We start from the raw sequence: 22,963 nt of genomic DNA, 5'->3' as shown, positions 1-22,963 counted from the left end.
GCCCACCACAAACCTCTTCAAAGGCGACCTGCCATGTTTTGTTTTTATACTGGGTAGGGTTTTATGTCAATCATATACCTCCTTTGAAAGTTGGGTATGAGAGTCTTGGGTGTATTGGGGATTAGGGTTTTGAGAGCTTTGCATCTCACATTTGTATTTTTTTGGATTTTTGTTTCTCCTTTCACCCATGCACATAGGCTTGAGGGTCGAACCACGTAAATCTCATATCTTGGATTGTTTTCTCTCTCCTCTGACTTGTGGTTTGCTTAATTTTTGTTGTGATTTTCATAACACATTGAACTATGTCAGTGGGATAGACCATTTTGGTGGTGTCCTTGGTGACACGAGCGGACATGATCACATAGATTGATTTTGATGTCCTTGGTAATACCTATAAATAATATTTTTTAATGTTTAAGGTTTTATTTTAATAAAAATTCATTTTTACCATTAAAATATCAAAAAATAAATTTTCATTTATTAAAAAATAAATAAAAAATTTGTTGTCGTATCATATTTTTTTTTTTAAATTCCAACTTGCAAAGTGAACCCGCATCACGCGTCCTCGTGTTCTCCTGTCTTTGTTACACAGCTATTGAAGAAAACAAACTCCTTGGTTGGAGGCTGGATCAGGTGGCATGAAAAAACAAAAATATTTAGTATTTTGAAATCACGAACATGACATCAGCACTTTGTGGTACGCCCCCATTGTTTGCACAATGAATATGGTGATGATCATGTGACATGGAAAAAGACTTTTTTTTTTTTGTATTTTGAAATCATATCGATGCTGCTATATGCTTCGTCGGTGTAGGATTGTACCGATGGAGCTCAATACTGGGGGAAACTTCCGCTGGTAATGCCCATATTGGTATAAACCCTTGATCCTCGCCAGCGGACAACTCCACCGGTTAGAGTAAATATTTTTACCGGCGGACCCCACTGATGGTGGTGATTTCAAGACGTAGAATTTGTGTTTTGATTTGGCATATAGCCTGATCCGACCTGACTGCAGCTTATTTTTTAAAGAAATAATCTGATCCCAGTCTGGGCCTATGCCCTAGAGCCAGACCAGAACAGGGCTTGAAAAGACAGGCCAGTCCACTGGCATGCAGCCCACCGTTTTGCTGGAGGCAGATTTAGCATGGTCCGGATCGACTTATGTATGAACTTTGGTTAGGTTGCCCACCACAATAATAGAGCATGGACCATTTGACCAACTCGTGGCCCAACCACAGTTTCACCTGCCTTAAGCTCAGTTCAGGCCCATAACGGATCTCTATGGCCGAGGAACAAATCCACTGGGCGGGCCCATAAGTTTCCTAGGATGATATCACTATTGGGCATTTTTTTTCGTTGCTTTCGTTTCTGTTCATTTTTGTAACAGGGTAGGGGTTGGATCGCAAATCACAAATAAATATGAATGTGGCGGATGCACGGAACGCCGTCTACCGCGTCCAATGTTTGTTGAAAATTACCGTTCTCAGCATAATTTTTGTCTGAATCATGCTGACAACGGTGCATCAAACATGCCCTTAGGAACTGAGTGCTAACGAAATTGAAAAGTTTAGGCCAATCTAACTATTGGGCACCCCGGTCAAAATAATAAGTATTAGCAGTTTTGCTAAAACAAGTGATCCATCAAGTTGTTGGGTCTTCGCTCCTAGGAAAGCGAATTCACAAGCGCTCTGCCTCCTAGCCCAAGAGGTAGTGCATTTGATGCATGCTTCTTTTGCTCAAATTTGATATTCGCAAGACTTTTTGACTCTTTACGTTGAAATTTTCACGTAAAAGTTCCAAGGTTGGATCAGGTGAAAGATGGGCAACCAAGATGCTGCTACATGAGAGAAGCCAGAGGCTCATGTTGTTGAACTATGACTAATTTATCGAATTTCACATGCCATACATATTTGATCATATAATATGTTAACTGGAAATATGTGAACTAGGTATTTTTGTCACTTTTTTTGCAAATCCAGCCCTTTAGATGCAGTAGGCATGGTCCATTTGTTAGGAATCAACTATTGGATCATGTATTTTTTATGAAAAATATGATTTTTGGATGCTTAAATATTTATAAAAATTCTAAGTTGTTGATCTTCAAACCTTAAAAGATTCTTCTTATGCATCGTAATCGAATGATCCAAAAGTCTCTTTTTATAAAACCAAGCATCTAGATCACATAGGTACAGTGAAATTTAAGAAAAATAAAACCCATGAAAAATCTTGATTCATACTGCGATTAACATATTCTAGTGGCCCATTTGAAACATGTCAGCTTTATATACCTTTTTTTAAGAAATATATCAGCTTTCTTCTTGTTATCATTGCGAAATTTTACTTTTGCAAGTCAAACTGACATTTGAAAAAGATTTTGAAAATAACTCGTCTCCGTTTTAAAATGCGAAAAAATTCTGAAGAATGGGACTCGCCTGTTGGTACGAGGTTTAACCATTTTTGGCGCCATAACAGGGGTAATCAAACCAAGTTTCAATCGAGTGCTTTACTTTACTCAACTTGTCTAAATCGATGTTTTATTCCTAAATGTACAAAAAATCAGGCATGTGCTATGAACTTTAGAAAAATGCAGATTGAAAATATGATGTATGATTTGAATATTTGAAAAATACTTGCAAAAGGGATGATTGGAAATCGTGAATCATATTTGCGATGTCTTTTTAAAAAGAAGAAAATTGATTTTTCAAGAAAAAAAGATCTTTTTGAGAAAAGCAAATTCTTGAGAAAGACTTAGAGAAAATCAATTTTTGTTGAGATTGAATTGGAAAACATCAAAAGGTATGGGAGTGTGGCTCTGTGAAAGTCTTTTCAAGATACAGTCTAACCTAGATGAATGAATGAATGCAATTTACAAAAGTATTTTCTGAAAAATTTGAGAAATAAATTCTTTACATATCCCTGACTATGGACACAAATACGTATTGAATACATCTCATTTAGTTATAAAAGGAGAAAATACTTAGAAAAGTTTGAAAAGTGTGCTATGATTTCTGAAAATGACTAAGAGTGTAGGTCATTTGTGGCTTAAAAAAAGATGATAAATCTGGGTTTTATTCATATTCTGACTATGACCACAAATACGAAACCTGCCGAGTTTATCAACTCCTTAAAAGCTAGTTCATGTTCCATTCGTGTAGACCATGGTGGATTTGAATATGTATAAATCATCATCCATCACACATTAACATTATTAAAAAATACACTATATGCAATGCAACCCCATTCTAAGCAGGAAATTAAATTCTTATTCAAATGTTTTTATCATTTATATCAATAATAAATTAAAATAAATAAAAAAATAAAAAAAATACAATCTTGAATGTCCCTGCAAAACTAACAAACTTGTTAGTGGAGATATGTCAGTTTTTCTAGATTTATCCAACAATATTTGGAAATTACTGGATTTATTAGGATATAAGCCTTTTCCATGTTTTCCTAAGATAAACATAATAAAAAATGATGCAAAATTGAAAAAATAATAAAAGTAAACAACTTTAAAATTCAGAATTTTGGGAAAAATAACCAAAATACCCCTGAAAACTAGACTATAGCCTTGAAATCAGGGTTTTCAAAAAAGATTTTTGTAAAACTTTTAATTTAGGGATCAAACAAATATAAATCAATACCAAATCAGGTGTAGAGCACCATACTACAAGAAAAATGCTACTTAGCGACGGAAATTTGCGACGGATTTTTTCCGTCGCCAATTAGCGACGGATTAGCGAGCAAAAACTATTTGTCGCTAACATTTGAAATATTTGCAAAATTAGCGACGGAAATATCTATGTCGCTAAAGTCGTCGCTAATTAGCAAGGGATTAGCGACAACATTTTTTCGTCGCCAAAACACTAGAAAAAAATGTTAATTAGCGACGGAATCAGCGAGGGAATTTTTCTGTCGCTAATTAGCAATGGATTAGGGACGGAAAAATTCCCTCGCTAATTTCGTCGCTAATTTTCGTCCCACCTGAGGCGCGAAATTTTCCCTCCCTCCGTTCAAAAATTTTCCGCCCTTTGTTCCCCCCCCCCCCCCCCCCCCGTTCAATTTGAACCATCCCCACTTGAGGCGCTTTTCAGGACGCCAGAAGCCCCGCTGACGACACACGCATAAAGAGTCGATCCCCATAAGAAGTCGCAGATGGAGCCATCGTGGCTTCGCCGGAGCCGAGACGTCAAGGGGGGGATGAAGAGGAGGCGTTGGGGAGCCACTGCAGCCTGCCAGAGTCAAAGAGAGTGGCGACGAAGAGGTGGCTGCTGTTGGGGAGCCACTGGAGTCTGTCGGAGTCGCGAAGAGCCTGTCGGAGTCGCGAAGAGTTTGTCGGAGTCGCGAAGATCCGCGCGAAGTCGCAAAGAGCCTGCCGAAGTCGCGAAGAGCCTGCTGGAGTTATGAAGATGTCGTACTCGTTGCTTCCCTCCCTGCAGCTCGCGAAGATCCGCGCAGAGTCTTAGCTGAAGCTGAGTGCCCCCGCCGTGAAGCTCTTCGGCTGGTTCTCGTGGCAGACCTGGAACTTGAAGAGTGGAGCTCCCCCCGGAACGCGCCACTATCGTAAAGCTCTTCGGCTGGTTCTTGTGGCAGACCTGGAACTTGAAGTGGAGCTTCCCCCGGATCCGCGCGGAATCGCAGCCTGCCAGAACGCGCCGATTCTGTGCAAAAAAAATTGCTCATTGCCGGAGAACGCGCCAGCAGCGAGCAATTTTTTTTTTTTTTTTTTAAAATTTAACGACGGATTAGCGACGGATATTATCCATCGCTAATTTAAAATAGCGAAGGACTCGTGATGGATCATATCCATCGCAAATTAGCGACGGACTTAGCGGTGGATAAGTTCTGGCATGAATTAGCGTCGAAAAATTCGCGATGAAAGTTTTCAGTCGCTAATTCGATGCTAATCCGTCGCTAAACAGTTTAGCGACGGATTAGCATCGGATTAGGATGAATTTAGGTTGTCGCTAATCCATAGGTTTCTTGTAGTGATATAGCATGATTATGAATAAGATAAAACCCTAAAAATATAAAACTTTTTATGAAAAAATCAAAATGTCATAAAAATATTATTTTTTGTTTGTGTTTCAGTTGAATCAGGACTCCACAGGCCTCTTGTTTTTATGATTTAACCAAATAATGCATCAAATGAATTCCAAAATCTGTAAAAAATGACATGGGCACTTTCAATAACCATAAAATTAAAATGAAATTGAAAAAATATATTTTTTGGTATTATTTTGATATAAAAATAAAATAAAACCTAAAAATATGTGATTCTGCCCACAAGCATGTACCTATTACAATGTCAGACCTGAATCAGGTATCAAACAATAATGAAAAATAGTGAAATTTCACATAAAAAAACTAAACATTTTAACAAAAATATTCCTTTTTATAGATTAGAAAAAGCATCTCCCGTTAGGGAGATATCATTCTGGAATACACGCTTGATTCCGACAAACACATAACGGCTTCAGAAAATACAGTTCTGATTTCAGTCCAAATAAAAATAGCATAGAGAGTTCAAAAATTATAGAAATCACACGGATAAAACTAAACATGTTGTTGTATCTGTGACTTTTATGAATCATTAATCGGATCACCGTTTAGGGAAATACGATTCATGCAAGTTGAACTAGGGCTTAAACGATATATAACGGTCACTGTAAAACAGATTCGGATCTTTGACAAAGAAAAAATAGCAAATGGAAATAAAAAAATCTAAATATTTCACAGGATATACTAGACATCATAAAAAATACACTGCAACTTACGGATCATCGATCAGATCTTCGATGAGGGTGATATATTTTTGACAAGTCGTACTTATTTTTGTACAACATTTTCACAGTACAGGAACCAGGTTGTGGTTTCTGATTTTTTTTAGCAAAGTTATAAAGTTCAAAATAATCCAATTTTTTTATAAGAAGTCACTGACATATGAATAGTTTAATCGTAAAAAAATAAAAAATTATTTATGGAAAACCATACATGAAATAATGTCGTTCTCGTATGCTCTAAATCAAGAACACATATTATCAATAGAGCACATGAATAAACCTAATTTAAGCATGTAAAAACAATAAAAAAATGCAAATAATGTAACAAATCAGAGTTTGATGCTTGGATGAGTAAAAAAAATATTAACATGATAAAATAAATAAAATTAGGAAAAACATGGTTGGAATTTGATTTTGCCATTAAAAGAGGAATTTGATCCATTGAACGGTCGAATCTCGATCTTTTTCAAGAGTTTAACATAATAAACAAAAATTAAATATTGTTAATTGATCAAAACCTGTAAGGTACCATCAAACATCAGCTAAACATCATCTTGAGGTCCTCATATGTTTTTTTAAATAAAAAAAAAGGAAAAGCATGCTAAAAAGGGCGACAATGGCGATTTTAAAAAAAAATAAACAAAATTAAGAAAAGGGAAGAAGAGCTTACCTCAGAGATTCAATGTAGGAGGCTGGAGGAGCTTGAGAGAGAGCGAGAGGAGAGAAAAGCATGTAAGGGTCGACCAAGCGGTCACCTATTTATAGTTTTTCAAAACCCCTTTTGATTAGAGTTTTTTTTTTTTTAAATTCTTCCTAATTAATTCAATTAAGGGGGGGCGGTTTTCCTAGAGCTTCCTAATCTAACTAAACTACTAATTGGTCAACCCTAATTAACCTAATTGAGTCCTAATTAGCATAAAACAAATCCAAATGTGGCGCCACCTACTGTGGGCCCACATTTGTTTTTAAAAGCCCTCATTTCAAGATTTTAAAAATAATGTTTTAAAAAGTAAAAATAAAGGTTATGTTTTAAAATCAATTTTGATCTGTTGAAATTCTAATCTAGATAGAACACTAACTAAATTATAAACTAACCTAAACACTTCCCAAATGTGGTGCCACCTAGTGTGGGCCCCACTTATTTTTCTTCAGAAAATGTTTTAAAAACCTGAAAATAAAGGGGTTAAAAACAAGATTTTCAACAGGTGTTTAAAAGAAAGGGTAAAAATCAAAATTCTAAATCCTCTAGAGTCCTAGATGAATTAAAAAAAAATCTCTCGAATGTGGCGCCAGGTATGTGGGCCCTACATCTGAGTTTTTAAAAAGGTTAAAAAAAAAGTTTTGAAAGAGATGGGAATAAAAGCAAAGGATAATATTCGAGAAAGTTATAGTCCTAAACCAACTGAAACTCTTGACTATAGTCCTAAAATTTTGAAACTCTTAAATTTTGGTTTTTGAAAGACAAACGAAGAGATTTTGAAAGATCTTCTTAAAGATTAGTAAAAATGAACGAAAAGACGAGACCAGGCTCAGAGTCTGAATCAATTGGGACTCTAGGATAGAGTCCCAGAATTTTAAAACTCTTAGAATTGAATCTGTTTTAAAAAAAATAAGTGAAATAAAAGTAAAAAGAGAAAATCAGAGTAGAGTTCTGGACCGACTGAAACTCTGGGGCAGAGTCCTAAAATTTTAAAATTCTACAATAAAGTCCTGAAATTTTGAAATTTGATTATTTGAAAGATAAATAAAGAAGTTTTTGAAAGATTTTCTCAAAAAATGAAGTCGGGGTTAGAGTCTTGATCCAACTGAAACTCTCGAACAGAATCCTAATTCGACTAAAACTCTAAAATTTTAAATTCTTTCGAAAGATTTTAAAAAAATTTCTTGAAAATAGGTAAAAATAGAGACAAAAGATAGATTCTTAATCCGACTGAAACTCTATGATAGAGTCATAATCTAACTAAAACTCTAATATTTTGATTTCTTTTGATTTTTTTTTTGAAAATAGGTAAAAATAAAAGTGAAAGAGTCCTAATCCGACTGAAACTCTGCGATAGAGTCGTAGTTCGACTGAAACTCTGAGATTTTGGCCAAAATAAAAGAAATTGACAAGGAATAAGGCTACCTTTGATTTAAAATCAAAATAGAATTTTGAAAAGTTTGAAAAGGTCAAAAGACAAAGCCCTAAATCAACTAAAACTCTGAAATTTAAGAAATTTGAGAAATAAAGAAATTCGGAAGTAACACCACCTAGATGGGTCTCATTTGAGAATTGAGATCAATTAAAATTTGAGTTTAAAACGAATCCAGATCGCTTTCTAAAGAAAATATTTTGAAATATAAGATCCTAGGGGTTGGTAAATGGCAAATATCGATCTAAAACCCAGGTTTTAAAGTTGATTTCGAAATAGGATTTTAAAACTTGAATCTGAATTGGAAGATTTTGAAAAACCAGAGTGCTGGATCTCGAAAATGATATGCAATGAAATGAAATGTCATGAAATGATATGAAATGTTGTGAAATGATATGAAATGATATGAAATGATATGAAATAATATGCAAAACGCAAACCCTGGATGAGGGATTTGAAGTTCTGAACCCTTGACAGAGACAAAAAATTGAATATTTTTGTTTGAAGGCAAAAAATGAAGATTGAAATTGAGCCAAAATGAAGATTGAATTTTGAAATGTTTGAATTTGGGGCAAAATTCGGGCTCTGAATAGCCTTGGCTCAGATGTCGACCAACTAGTTCCTGAAGAATTTTTATTGAGTGGGTCCATGAGGCAAGAGGAAAGGGTTTGTAATCGAAGATGAAAAATTTGAGATGTTTACAAATGTCGCTCTTTGCTACTAGGTCAGTTGAAAGCCGAGCTTAGTGGCAAAGAAAAACACACCAAATTTGGGCTATAAAAATGTCGCAGTTAGGAAGATTTAACTGGATATGAAAGAGTTATCTTGGATGATAGTGATAGATATGGGATAGAGAATGAAGAAGAAAATTCACCTCATCGAAATAAGGCTCAGGCTTAGCCCTTAACCTGAATGACACAAAAAATACCTCATGGAGGAGACTAAGGTGTAACCCTTAACCTGAACATGTATGGATAAAATACCCCATAAAGTGAGACTCAGGTGTAATCCTTAACTTGAACGGGCATGGAAGTGAGGTTCAGGTGTAATTCTTAACCTGAACGGGAAGGGCATGGATAAAATACCTTACAAAGTGAGGCTTAAGTGTAGCCCTTAACCTGAACTGACATGGATAAAATACCTCACAAAATGAGGCTCAGATGTAACCCTTAACCTGAACGGGTATGGATAAAATACCTCATGAAGTGAGGCTCAGGTGTAACCCTTAACCTGAACAGGTATGAAAAAAATACCTCACAAAGTGAGGCTTAGGTATAACCCTTAACCTGAATGGGTATGGAGAACGGAATCCTCGAATGAAGAAATCATGATGAAACCTTCGGATTTTGCACAATAAATCTGAGAGGGGTTTGCAAAAGGAAGAAAATGAGGTTCCCTAAAGCTTGAAAAGGGGTTGATCTTGGGCATCTTATTGCTGAGACTGAATGACTTTTAAAATAATAACCTTTCACAAAAATAATTCAGGTTTAACCCTTACCCTAAACGGGAACTGTCTATGGTGGGACAGTGGGGAACACAGGGAAGTGTGTGAATCTGAGAGCTTGGGCGCTCAGATTAAAACAGGAAGGGAAGAATCTTGAAAAATCTTGTTATCAAGTCCTAAAGAGGGATAATAACAATGCCAGAATATATCAAAATAGTCATCAAGTTCTCACTTCATGTCAGGATAACTTAAAAATATTATCAATAAGATAAAAATTGTAGTTGATTTAAGATAATTGAAATGTAAGCACATTTGTTTGAAAGATATTTCCTCTTCTACCTAGAGTATTACCTCCAACCGGGCTAGCTCCATAGAATCCAGAATCAAACTCAAATTTGTTATTGTTGAGTTTCTTCAAGAAAGTTATCAATTTTCTTGATATGAAAAAAAAGAAATTTGTTCTTAGTATCATAAAAGTGATTCATGAAAGAATATCGATAAAAGAATTTCACACACATAAATAAAGATAATTCTTGGCAGTTTTGGCAGTTTGATGTCTGGAGTTTATCCATGATGATCTTTTTGCACTCTTTTGAGATGTAGAAAATAAGCTTTCTTTGGGGTTTGGCAAGAATTTTGTCACATTAGCCTTCAACTTGGCTATGTTCTGATTTTCCCTAGAAGGGCACGTTACATACTCCTTCAACTTGGAGATGATTTGAGTCTTCTTTGGTCCCAAGAATTACATTGATTATATCATCCCTTTTATTGAAATCTCTTGATGGTCTTTTACACTCTTTTGAGATATGAAAAGTAAGCTCTCTTGAAATTGGGCGAGAATTTCATCATATCAGCCCTCATCTTGGTGATGTTCTGATTTTCCCTGAAAGGACACGTCACATGTTCCTTCAACTTAGAGATTATCCAAGTATTCTTTAGTCCCAAGGATTAGATTGATGATGTTGTCTCATTGGATTGAAAATCTCTTTATGATAACATGAATTGAATATCTTTTAGGGATTGTCAGGAGGTTCATCGCATAAGCCTTCAACTTCGTGATGATTTAAACTTTTTCTGGAAGGACATGTCACATGCTCCGTCAACTTGGAGATGATTCGAGTCTCCTTTGGCCTCGGGGGTCAAACTCATCCATCAGTCTTCAACTTGACGATAGTTGAGAGATTCATTTTACAGATAATTAATTGTGGCTTAAATGGTTGAAGAGATATATTGAAATTGAGTGGATTCTTTTTCGCTCAGGATATTTCCATTGCCTTATTACCATAAGAATGATCTTTAAAAATGTGTCATAGCTATGATCAATATTAATTCACTTATGGCTTTTCAATATCATTGATTTTTTCTTGCTAGTCATGTCGAGGATTTTTCTTTATCCCTTTGGTTGACCAACAAAAATGCTTTGAATTTTGAATATTTCTCCGCAAAAGCTTTGTCCTTTTGAAAGGAATACTGTAGATAATTTGAGGTAATTTTTTATGAAATAAATTTTTTGAGATCAACAACTATTTTTAACAATAAATTGGCAAAATATTCTAAAATCCTTGGTGAAAGAAATTGTTTGGCATCTGATTGACACAACCGTGGCTAAATTCTCCTCTCCTTTCCCCAAAGGAGAGGCTCAGGTTTGACCATTACCTGAACGGGTAATAAAAAATACTTCTCTCTTCCCTAAAGAGGAGATGTTTGCAAAATAAACTTTTGAAGAGAAATTAAGCTTTTATCAAAACTTTCTAATTGTAGGCTTCTTTTATAGAAAGGTGGCCAATTGAATAAAGTCAATGAATTATCATAGAGTAGCGAGTCCATCATGCTCTCCCTGAAAACAGGGTCCTCAATGACAGGATGGCCTAACAAAAAATATTGAGGGGGGGGGGGGGCACAAGGAGGATAAGCTTTCATCGAAACTCTCCCTAGAAAAGGGGGTTTCTTGTGTGATAATACAAAATTGTCTTACAATCTGTTCGCGAAACACGAGTCCCTTCAAACTCTCCCTAAAAGGGGTTCGACAAATAAACAATAATTGCATGCGAAAAGAATGAGATCCCTCAAACTCTCCTTGTAAAAGGATCCCTCATCAGAAAAATGATTGATAATTGGTTTTGAGTCAATTGGGAAAGAGTTCGACACAAAGGTCGAATCTTGGACGACCATGATTAGCGGATGCAACTCGAAGGTTAGAAAATAATGACTTTGATAGAGTTGATAACCCGAAGGTTTTGCTTGATAAAAATTGGTGACCCGAAGGTCGAATTGATAAAATGGATGACCCAAAGATCTGATTGATAAAATTGATTAACCCAGAGGTCACAAAATGATTGATTTTGATAAAATTTGTAACCCGAAGGCTAGATTGACAAAATTGGTTGACCTGGAGGTCTACCTGACAAAATTGATCAACCCGGAGGTCTAATTGAAAAACATGGGCAACCCAGAGGTCTGTTTGACAAAATGATTGACCTGAAGGTCTGAAAATTGGCATTGAGCCTCAATTTTGATGAGAGACTAATATAAGGATTGAATTTTGGAAGAGCGACCAGTATGAAAACCGGATTTTAAAGAAGCACCAGCACGAACACTGGATTTTTGAAAAGTACCAGCACAAACACTTGATTTTGAAAAAGTACCAGCACAAGCACTGAATTTTGGAGAAGTATCAGCATGAACACTGGATTTTAAAAAAGTACCAGCATGAACACTGGATTTTGAAAAAGTACCAGTACGAACATTGGATTTTGAAAAAGAATCAACACAAAGCGGAATTTTGTAAAAAAATCAACGCAAAACTGGGTTTGGAAGGAAAGTTTGAATCAGAACTCATGGCTTCAAAAGAATACTAAACAAATTGGATTTGAAAGAAGATTTGAGTCGAAAATCGGATCTTCTGAACCAATTCTTGAATTTGAAAGAAGGTTTGAATAGGAACTTGAATTTTTTAAAGGAAACTAGATGAATTGGATTTAGAAGAAAATTCAAGTTGAAACTCGGATTTTCTATACCAATTCTTGAATTTGAAGGAAAGAAAATTTGAATGAGAACTTGAATCTTTAAAGAAAAACTAGACGAATTGGATTTGGAAGAAAATTCGAGTCAAAACTCGAATTTTCTAAATCAATTCTTGAATTTGAAGTAAAGAAAATTTGAGTAAGAACTTGAATCTTTAAAAGAAAACTGGATTAATTGAATTTGGAAGCAAATTTGAGTCAGAACTTAAATTTTCTAGACCAATTCTTGAATTTGAAAGAAGGTTCGAGTAGGAACTCAAATTTTCAAAGGAAGACTAGATGAAATGGATTTTAAAGAAAATTCGAGTCGAAACTCGGATCTTCTAAACCAATTCTCGAATTTGAAAGAAGGTTCAAGCAGGAACTCAAAATTTCAAAGAAAGACTAGATGAATTAGATTTGAAAGAAAATTTGAGTCAGAATTCGAATCTTCTAGACAGATTCTGGAATTCGAAAGAAGAAAATTTGAGTCAAAGCTCGAATCTTTAAAGGAAAACTAGATGAATTGGATTTGAAAGAAAATTTAAGTCAAAACTTGGATTTTCTAGACCAATTCTGAAATTTGAAAGAAGGAAATTTGACTCAGAACTTGAATCTTTGAAGGAAAACTAGACAAATTGGATTTGAAAGAAAATTTCAATCGAAACTCAAATTTTCTAGACCAATTATGAAATTTGAAAAAAGAAAATTAGAGTCAGAACTTGAATCTTTAAAGAAAAACTAGATAAATTGGATTTAGAAGAAAAATTGAGTCAGAACTCAGATTTTCTAGACTAATTCTGAAATTTGAAAGAAGGAAATTCGAGCCAGAACACGAATCTTTAAAGGAAAACTAGTCAAAATGGATTTTGAAGAAAATTCGAGTCAAAACTTGGATTTTCTACGCCAAATCTAGAATTTGAATGAAGAAAAATTGAGTTAGAACTCAAATCTTTAAAGGAAAACTAGACTAATTAGATTTGGAAGAAAATTCAAGTCGGAACTCGAATCTTCTAGACCAATTCTTGAATTTGAAGAAAAGAAAATTCGAGTCGAAACTTGAATCTCGAAAGAAAATTAGACCAATGAGGATTTAAAGGAAAGAAAATTCGAGCTGGAACTTGAATTCTCAAGGAAAGACTAAACCAATTGAGGTTTTAAGGAAAGAAAATTTGAGTTGGAACTCGAATCCCAAAGGCAACTGGAAAATTCGAGTCAAAACTCAAATCTTCGAAGGAAAACTAGACCAGTGTGTATTGGGTTCACAAACATGGACCAGTAAAAAATGGTTTTAGAGAGTTTGACCAGTAAAAACTGGATTTAGGAAAAGGCTCAACTCAAAGGTTGATTTTGGCAAGATTGGCGAAAATGGTTTTGATAAAGGACTCAACCAGAAGGTCGAATTTAAAAAAAATGGTGTTTTGAATAATACTTGTTGATTGTTTTGGGAGATTTTCAATTTTCACCCTCACGATGACTTATACAATTACTGGGGTCTCAAGATTATCCCTTGTCCTGAATGAGTATAAATTTGATACAAATGCAAATGCAAATGAATACAAACAAATGTAAATAAATGCAAATATATGCAACTGAATGCAAATAGATGTAAATGAATGATGAAAGATTTTGTTTGATCCTGTCTGCATACAAGACATTTTGAAGTAAAAATAAACTTTTAAAAGATGCCCTAGTTTGACTAGGAAATAAAACATTAAACAAAAGGATAAATAATTGGTATTTGATGAATGCTCTCTAAAGATAACAAAGAAAAAATTGACGATGCATTTCTTGATTGACTCGGGAGTCACTTAAAAAGAGGTTACTCCTTGTAAAAAGACATTGCAGAGAAAGAGAAAGAGTGACAATATAGAAAGAGGATGGTGCTAAACTATGAGAAAAATTGATAAATTTATTGATGCCTTGAAGAGAAAAGATGATAAATATAGACTAAATTGTTCCTTCAAAATGACAAAAGTAAAATGAAAGAGATGAGGGAACATTGGCGTCATCATCCTCTTGAGTGGTCGGGAAAGGTATTGACAAGCTAGCTGGTTGACTCTCCTCCTTTCCTTCTATAAGAAGCTTTCGGTCAATGTAATCTTACACGATGTTTTTGAAGACGAAATAACGTTCAATATCATGCCCCATTGCTCGGTAAAATTTGCAAAATCGATCTTTCTATTTGCCCTTTATGACAGGAGGATCATCAATTTTTTGGAGTTTAACCACTCTCTTGACCAACATATATTCAAGGATCTTTTTGAGGGTCTGATTCAGAGGAGTAAATTCGCGATCGTAACGTTTTATCTTCTATCGGGCACTTGCTTTCTGCTGGGGACTGGATTGGAAAGGCTTGGTCACGATAGCCGGTCGGTTCTTTCTTTCATCTTTAACAAGGAGATTGTTGTCGATGCGATCTTGAATGATGTTCTTAAGAATGAAGCATTGCTCGATGTCATGTCTCGTTGCCCGATGGAATTTGCAGAATTGATCCTTAAATTTTTCCATGACGATAGGAGAATTAGCAATTTTTGGAAGTTTAATTGTCTCTTGGGCTAGCATATATTCGAGCATTTCTTCATGTGGTTGATCAAGAGGAGTGAAATCATGAGTGAAACTCCAATTGTCATGCTTTACTTTTTCTTGAGTGTTTGATTTCTGGTGAGAGCTCGATTGGAGAGGCTTGCTGTCTTGCTTGAAGGTGATTCTCCTTTTGCCTCCATTATTGCTCGTACTAGGTTTAGAACCTCTCGTGTTGCTGCACTTGCTAGTGATGTTCTTAGAGAAGGTGACAGATGCCTTCTTCTCGACGAAAACCTTTCTGGAACTAGCTTCAACTTGCTCAGACATTATTTTAATTATCATTTTCTTGAATGACTGGTACATATTGGGATCAACATCATTATTGGCTTGGTGACTCTGGTTCCTGGTAGATTGTGGGGAGGTCATTCCTTGTTCAAATATGGACGAGTAGCTGATCTGTTGGATGTGTGCGGTTTTCTTATCGAACCTTGTCTGAACCATATGGAATTGCAAATGCTCTCTGCAGGATAAGACAAATGTTTAGACTCTGAAGATTGATTTGGGATAGTAACAAATAAAGAAAAAATTATTTAATGAGGATCATGTCAACTATTTGAAGAATATCACATTACCAGGGATTGGGTCATTGTTGGAATCACGATAATTGCGTTGATAAATAACTAAAATATTCCTTGTTACCTAGGTGGGGTCGTCAAACCATGATAAAATGAAAATTGTTAAAGGAAAATAATTTTATTGATAATAAACTTGGCAAAGAGAGGTGGATGAACGATCTGCCACCACTCATGGTAATGAGAAGACACTCGAGAACCAGAAAAAATAGTGAGGCTAACAAAAGAATCCCAGCTATGCTTGGTAGAATAGTATATTCTAGACCACTGAGCATACTTCAGATCAAACTCTGATACAATGCTTGACAATAATCAAGCATCAATGCACTTTTGTCTCTGCGAGAACTGCTTGACACATCGCTCTGGTTGGTAGTAGACTGAGAAGAAGGGTCTGAGTAACTTGAATCGCTTGTCGTATGCATAAGTATATGTAGGGGGTGACTCCTGATGGTCGAAGTAGTCCCACATGATTTCTTTCTCATGGAGGTTCTCGATCAAGAATCTGCACCAAGAAGTAGGTTGTGGCTTCTTGCTATTATATCTGAATGAGCTGGCTCGAGTTAGCACATGCCAGAAGAACCAAGACTGCAATGTGTAGATGCACCCTTCTACTAAGATTGAATCTTTGAGTGTGAAGTGAGTCAATCCACGATACAAGAAGGCAAGTGCAGCCATGGCGATCTAGAGACTGTTAGTCTGCCGACTTCCTTATTTTTGCAATAGTCGTACTATTCTGATATCCACATAGTTTTGTTCATCCTAAAAGAAGGCTAGTCCTATTGTACATAAGACCATTGCAAGTTGAATCATTTCTCGTGCTTCTTGAGATAAGAAGTCGACTTCTTCAAATGTCCCATACTATCGGTATAACTCAAACAAATTGACACAATGAGTCTCATAGACTTCTATTAGCAGTAAGGTTCTGCGTCCAATCATACGGGCTAAAGCATCTTGCGGGTCCAATCCCTTAACGTTGATAAAAAATTGTTGCTCTAATGGATCCTCTAGTTGACCAGCTGGTTCAAGTAGACCCATAAACTCTAAAAATTCATCCAATAGTAGAGTCATCTCTCCCCATGGGAACGAGAAGATATAAGTGCATAGATTTTATTGCTCTGTCAGTGCTTGAATCAAATTGTCATTGATAATCTGCTCTCTCATTGATAATGTCAGTTCCAATCCGCAATCGCTCAGATGATCAAGAAACATACGAGAAAAGTTTTTTAGACAAGAATGGTACCACCAGAGAATGAAAGGTCCGGTATTTAGAGTCCGATGATCAAGAAAGACCTTGCCGCACCTCGTAAGAGATATGTCCCTCAGAAATGCCATCAGGATAGACTGGAGACAAAGAGGTGATCAAGACCAAACTTGAGGAATATACATGATTTTTGAAGAAATTGCAAGCATGATCAAAACAAGGATAGAAAATCAAGATCTAGAAGAATGGAAGGATGGAAAATTGCCTGAAGTTTTGAAGAAAATAGAGGATTTTGGAAAAATTGTCGAGGGTTTTGTGGAATCCTTGTAAAGAGAATGTAAGAAAATACATGAGAAATAAGGAGTTTTGAAAATTGTCTAGGATTTTCAAAAAAAGTTATTGGAAGAATAAAATAAATAAAAGGAATAAAAGAAAATAACTAAGATGCATTCAATCACATCCTGCATAAACAAGTATGTACATACAATATTCCCTTAAAGGCTGATTCTAAATGCATAAATTTTGAAATAGCTATAGGACCCTAACCCTAACTCTAAAGCTCAGATCATCTGTGTCCAATCATGCCATGCCGATATACTCGAGTTGAGGCTCAATGTATGTGGCATAAAAAAAATTCTGATTCTAGGCTCATGTTTTCCAACATCCTTGATCGTTTGCCGATATACTTTGGACTATGACCCTCGGTACATGGTAGGGGGGATCAACCCAAATAGGTGGCTCAGTTGTAAAACTTTGTCCCAAACTATGGTTTTAGAAGAAAGCCCAACAACGTGATGGCTAGGTAAAAGTAGGTGGGGTTGTTTTTGTAATATGATCAACATACAATAAAACAAAAGGCTCTAATGACCTAAAAAAATAGAATTTTCAAAAATTATGAGAAGCAAACATTGTTTTCAATCAAACCCTAGATTGAGGAGAATAGTATTTGACCTAAGTCTTTGTGAGCATGATTAATGCCTCCTCAATCGGTCCTACCAAACCATGACTAAGTCTACATGCTTTCCATGTCAGCTCGGTTTGATTCTAGGCTCCTAGGTTCACAAGATATGAAGTTGACACAACAAAACATGATTTTGTCAAACTGAAAAGAGCAAAGCACAAGATTGATCAGGCAAAGATAGGTCCCATCACGGTCACCAAACCCATTATCATTGCAAAATTTTACTTTTGTAAGTCAAACTGACCTTTGAAAAAGATTTTGAAAATAACTCACCTCCGTTTTAAAATGCGAGAAAAATCTGAGGAATGAGACTCGCCTGTCGGTACGAGGTTTAACCATTCCTGACGCCATAAATAGGGGTAATCAAACCAAGGATCAATTGAGTGCCTTGCTTTACTTAACTTGTCTAAATTGATGTTTTATTTCTAAATGCACAAAAATCAGGCATGTGCTATGAACTTTGGAAAAATGCAGATTGAAAATATGATGTATGCTTTGAATATTTGAAAAATACTTGCAAAAGAGATGATTGAAAATCATGAATCACGTTTGAGAAGTCTTTATAAAAAGAGAAAAATCGATTTATGAAGAAAAAGAGATCTTTTTGAGAAAAGAGAATTTTTGAGAAAGACTTAGAGAACATCAATTTTTGTTGAGATTGAATTGAAAAACATCAAAAGGTATGAGAGTGTGGCCCTGTGAAAGTCTTTTCATGATAAGTCTAACCTAGATGAATGAATGAATGCAATTTATAAAAGTATTTTCTAAATATTTTGAGGAAAATCTTTGAAAAGGAGATTTTTATGCCTTATAGAAATTAGATGAAATAAATTCTTTACATATCTTGGACTATGGCCACGAATACGTATTGAATGCATATTCTTTGTTATAAAGGAGAAAATACTTAAAAAAATTTAGAAAGTGTGCTATGATTTTTTAAAATGCCTAAGAGTGTAGGTCATTTGTGGCTTAGAAAAAGATGATAAATATGAGTTTTATTCGTATTTTGACTATGACCATAAATACGAAACCTACCGAGTTTATCAACTCCTTAGAAGCTAGTGCATGTTCCATTCGTGTATACCATGGTAGATTTGAATATGTATGAATCATCATCTATCACACATTAACATTATTGAAAAATACACTATATATAATGCAACCCTATTCTAAGTAGGAAATTAGATTCTTATTCCAATGTTTTTACCATTTACATCAATAATAAATTAAAATAAAGAAAAAAACAATAAAAAAATATAATCTTGAATGTCTCTGGAAAACTAACAAACTTGTTAGTGGAGATATGTCAGCTTTTCTAGATTTATCCAATAATATCTGAAAATTGCTGGATTTATTCGGATATAAGCCTTTTCCATGTTTTTCTAAGATAAACATAACAAAAGATGATGAAAAATTTAAAAACTAATGAAAGTAAAAAACTTTGAGATTCAAAAATTTCAGAAAAATAACCAAAATGCCCCTGAAAACAAGACTATGACCTTGAAATCAGGATTTTCAAAAAAGATTTTCGTAAAACTTTTAATTCAGGGATCAAACATATTCAAATCAACACCAAATCGAGTGTAGAGCACCCTAGAATGATTATGAACATGATAAAACCCTAAAAATATAAAATGTTTCATAAAAAAAATCGAAATATGATAAAAATATCAAATTTTGGTCGTGTTTTAGTTGAATCGGGACTCCGCGGGCATCTTGTTTTCATGATTTAACCAAATAATGCGTCAAATGAATTCCAAAATCTGTAAAATTGACATGGGCATTTTTAATAACCATAAAATTAAAATGAAATTGAAAAATATATTTTTGGTATTGTTTTGATATAAAAATAAAATAAAACTTAAAAATATGCGATTTTGCTCACACACACGTACCTATCACAATGTCAGACCCGAATCAAGTATCAAACAACAATGAAAAATAGTAAAATTTCACATGAAGAAACTACACATCTGAAAAAAAAATATTCCTTTTTATAGATTAGAAAAAACATCTTCGGTTATGGAGATATCATTCCGGAATATACGCTTGATTCCAGCAAACACGTAATGGCTCTAGAAAATACAGTTCTGATTTTGGTCTAAATAAAAATAGCAGACAAAGTTCAAAAATTACAAAAATCACACTTATTAAAACTAGACATGCTGCTAAATCTGTGACTTTTTACGAATTGTCAATCGGATCTTCAGTTAGGGAAATACAATTCACAAAAGTTGAACTAGGGCTGAAACAATACATAACGGTCATTGTGAAACATATTCAAATTTCTGACAGAAAAAAAATAGCAAACCACAATAGAAAAATCTAAACATTTTACAGTATATACTAGACATCATAACAAAAATACTGAAACTTACGGATCATCGATCAAATCTTCGATGAGGGGGATATCATTTCGACAAGTCATACTTGTTTCTGTACAACGTTTTCACGGTACATGAACCAGGTTGTGGTTTCTATTTTTTTTAGCAGAGTTATAGAGTTCAAAATAATCCAAATTCTTTATGAAAAGTCACTAAAATATGAATGGTTTAACCTTAAAAAAAATAGAATTTAGTGATTGAAAAACATACATTAAATAACACTGCTTTTGCATGCCCAGAATCAAGAACACATATTATCAATAGAGCACATGAATAAACCTAATTTAAGCATGTAAAAAAAATACAAATAATGTAATGAATCAGAGTTTGATGCTTGAATGAGTAAAAAAAATATTAACATGATAAAATAAATAAAATTAGGGAAAACATGGTTGGAATTTGATTTTGCCATTAAAAAGGGAATTTGATCCATTGAACGGTCGAATCTCGATCTTTTTCAAGAGTTTGACATAATAAATGAAAATTAAATCTTGTTAATTGATCAAAACCTGTAAGGTACCATAAAACATCAGTTAAACATCATCTTGAGGTCCACACATGGTTTTTTTTGAAATAAAGAAAAAGAAAAAGCATGCTAAAAAGGGCGACAATGGCGATTTTAATAAAAAATAAACAAAATTAAGAAAAGGGAAGAAGAGCTTACCTCAAAGATTCAATAAAGGAGACTAGAAGAGCTTGAGGGAGAGCGAGAGGAGAGAAAAGCATGTGGGGGTCGACCAAGAGGTCCCCTATTTATAGTTATTCAAAACCCCTTTTGATTAGAGTTTTATTTTTTCAAAATTCTTCCTAATTAATTCAATTAAGGGGGGCGGTTTTCCTAGAGCTTCCTTACCTAACTAAACTACTAATTGGTCAACCCTAATTAACCTAATTGAGTCCTAATTAGCATAAAATAAATCTAAATGTGGCGCCACCTACTGTGGGCCCATATTTGTTTTTAAAAGCCCTCATTTCAAGATTTTAAAAATAATGTTTTAAAAAGTGAAATAAAGGTTATGTTTTAAAATCAATTTTGATATGTTGAAATTCTAATCTAGATAGAACACTAACTAAATTCTAAATTAACCTAAACACTTCCCAAATGTGGTGCCACCTAGTGTGGGCCCACTTGTTTTTCTTCAAAAAAATGATTTTAAAAACCTGAAAATAAAGAGGTTAAAAATAAGATTTTCAAAAGGGGTTTAAAACAAAGGGTAAAAATCAAAATTCTAAATCCTCTAGAGTCCTATATGAATTAAAATAAATCTCTCGAATGTGGTGCCAGGTATATGGGCCCCGCATTTGTGTTTTTGAATAGGTTAAAATAAAAATTCAAGAAAATTAGTGTCCTAAATGAACTGAAACTTCTAACTAGAGTCATAAAATTTTGAAACTCTTAAATTTTGGGTTTTGAAAGACAAACGAAGAGATTTTGAAAGATCTTCTTAGAGATTAGTAGAAATGAATGAAAAGATGAGACCAGGGTCAAAGTCCTAATCAACTGGGACTCTATGATATAGACCCAGAATTTTGAAACTCTTAGAATTGAACCTGTTTTCAAAAAATAATTAAAATAAAAGTAAAAAGAGGAAATCAGAGAAGAGTTCTGGACCAACTGAAACTCTGGGGTAGAGTTCTAAAATTTTGAAACTCTATAATAAAGTCTTGAAATTTTGAAATTTGAGTGTTTGAAAGATGAATGAAGAAGTTTTTGAAAAATTTTCTCAAAAAATGAAGTCGGGGTTAGAGTCTTGATCCAACTGAAAATCTGGAACACAGTCTTAATTCGACTAAAACTCTAAAATTTTAACTTCTTTCAAAAGATTTTTTTGAAAATAGGTAAAAATAGAGATGAAAGATAGAGTCTTAATCTTACTGAAACTCTGTGATAGACTCTTAATCCGACTAAAACTCTAAATTTTTTATTTGTTTTAAAAGATTTTTTTGAAAATAGGTAAAAATAAAAGTGAAAGATAGAGTCCTAATCTGACTGAAACTCTACGATAGAGTCCTAGTCTAACTGAAACTCTGAGATTTTTGCCAAAATAAAAGAAATTAATTAGGAATAAGGCTATCTTTGATTTAAAACCAAAATAAAATTTTGAAAAAGTTTAAAAAAGTCAAAAGACAGAGTCCTAAATCAACTAAAAATCTGAAATTTAAAAAATGGAGGAATCCAAAAGCAACACCACTTAGATGTGTCTCATATGAGAATTGAGATCAATTAAAAATTGAGTTTAAAATGAATCCAGATCGCTTTATAAAGAAAATATTTTGAAATATAGGAACCTAGGGGTTGGTAAATGGCAAATATTGATCTAAAACCGAGATTTTTGAAGTTGATTTCAAAATAGGGTTTTAAAACATGAATTTGGATTAGAAGATTTTAAAAAACCAGAGTGTTGGATCTCGAAAATGATATGCAATGCACTGAAATGACATGAAATGATATAAAATATTGTGAAATGATATGAATTTAGATGCAAAATGCAAACCCTGGATGAGGGATTTGAAGTTTCGGACCCCTGTCAGAGACAGAGAATTGAACATTTTTGCTCAAAGGCAAAACTTGATGATTGAAATTGAGCCAAAATGAAGATTGAATTTTGAAATGTTTGAATTTGGGGCAAAATTCAGGCTCTTAATAGCCCTGACTTAGATGTCGACCAACTGGTTTATAAAGGATTTAGAGAGTGGGTCCCAGAGGCAAGAGGAAAAGGTTTGTGAGCGAAGGTGGAAAATTTGGGGTGTTTACACTTCTATTTTATAATGAGTTGCCTTCTTAAGGACATGGGTCACTGGATGGGCTCACCTCCCTCAAAACCAAATAGTCTGACGCACCCTATTCCTTACAGGGGACTGAACAAAGAAAGCACTAAAATATAGGGACCTAGAGCT

The sequence above is a fragment of the Nuphar pumila genome, chromosome 7 (assembly GCF_984573655.1).
Source record: "Nuphar pumila chromosome 7, dmNupPumi1.hap1.1, whole genome shotgun sequence".
Classification (NCBI taxonomy): Eukaryota; Viridiplantae; Streptophyta; class Magnoliopsida; order Nymphaeales; family Nymphaeaceae; genus Nuphar; species Nuphar pumila.
Note: the sequence above shows the minus strand (reverse complement) of the source record.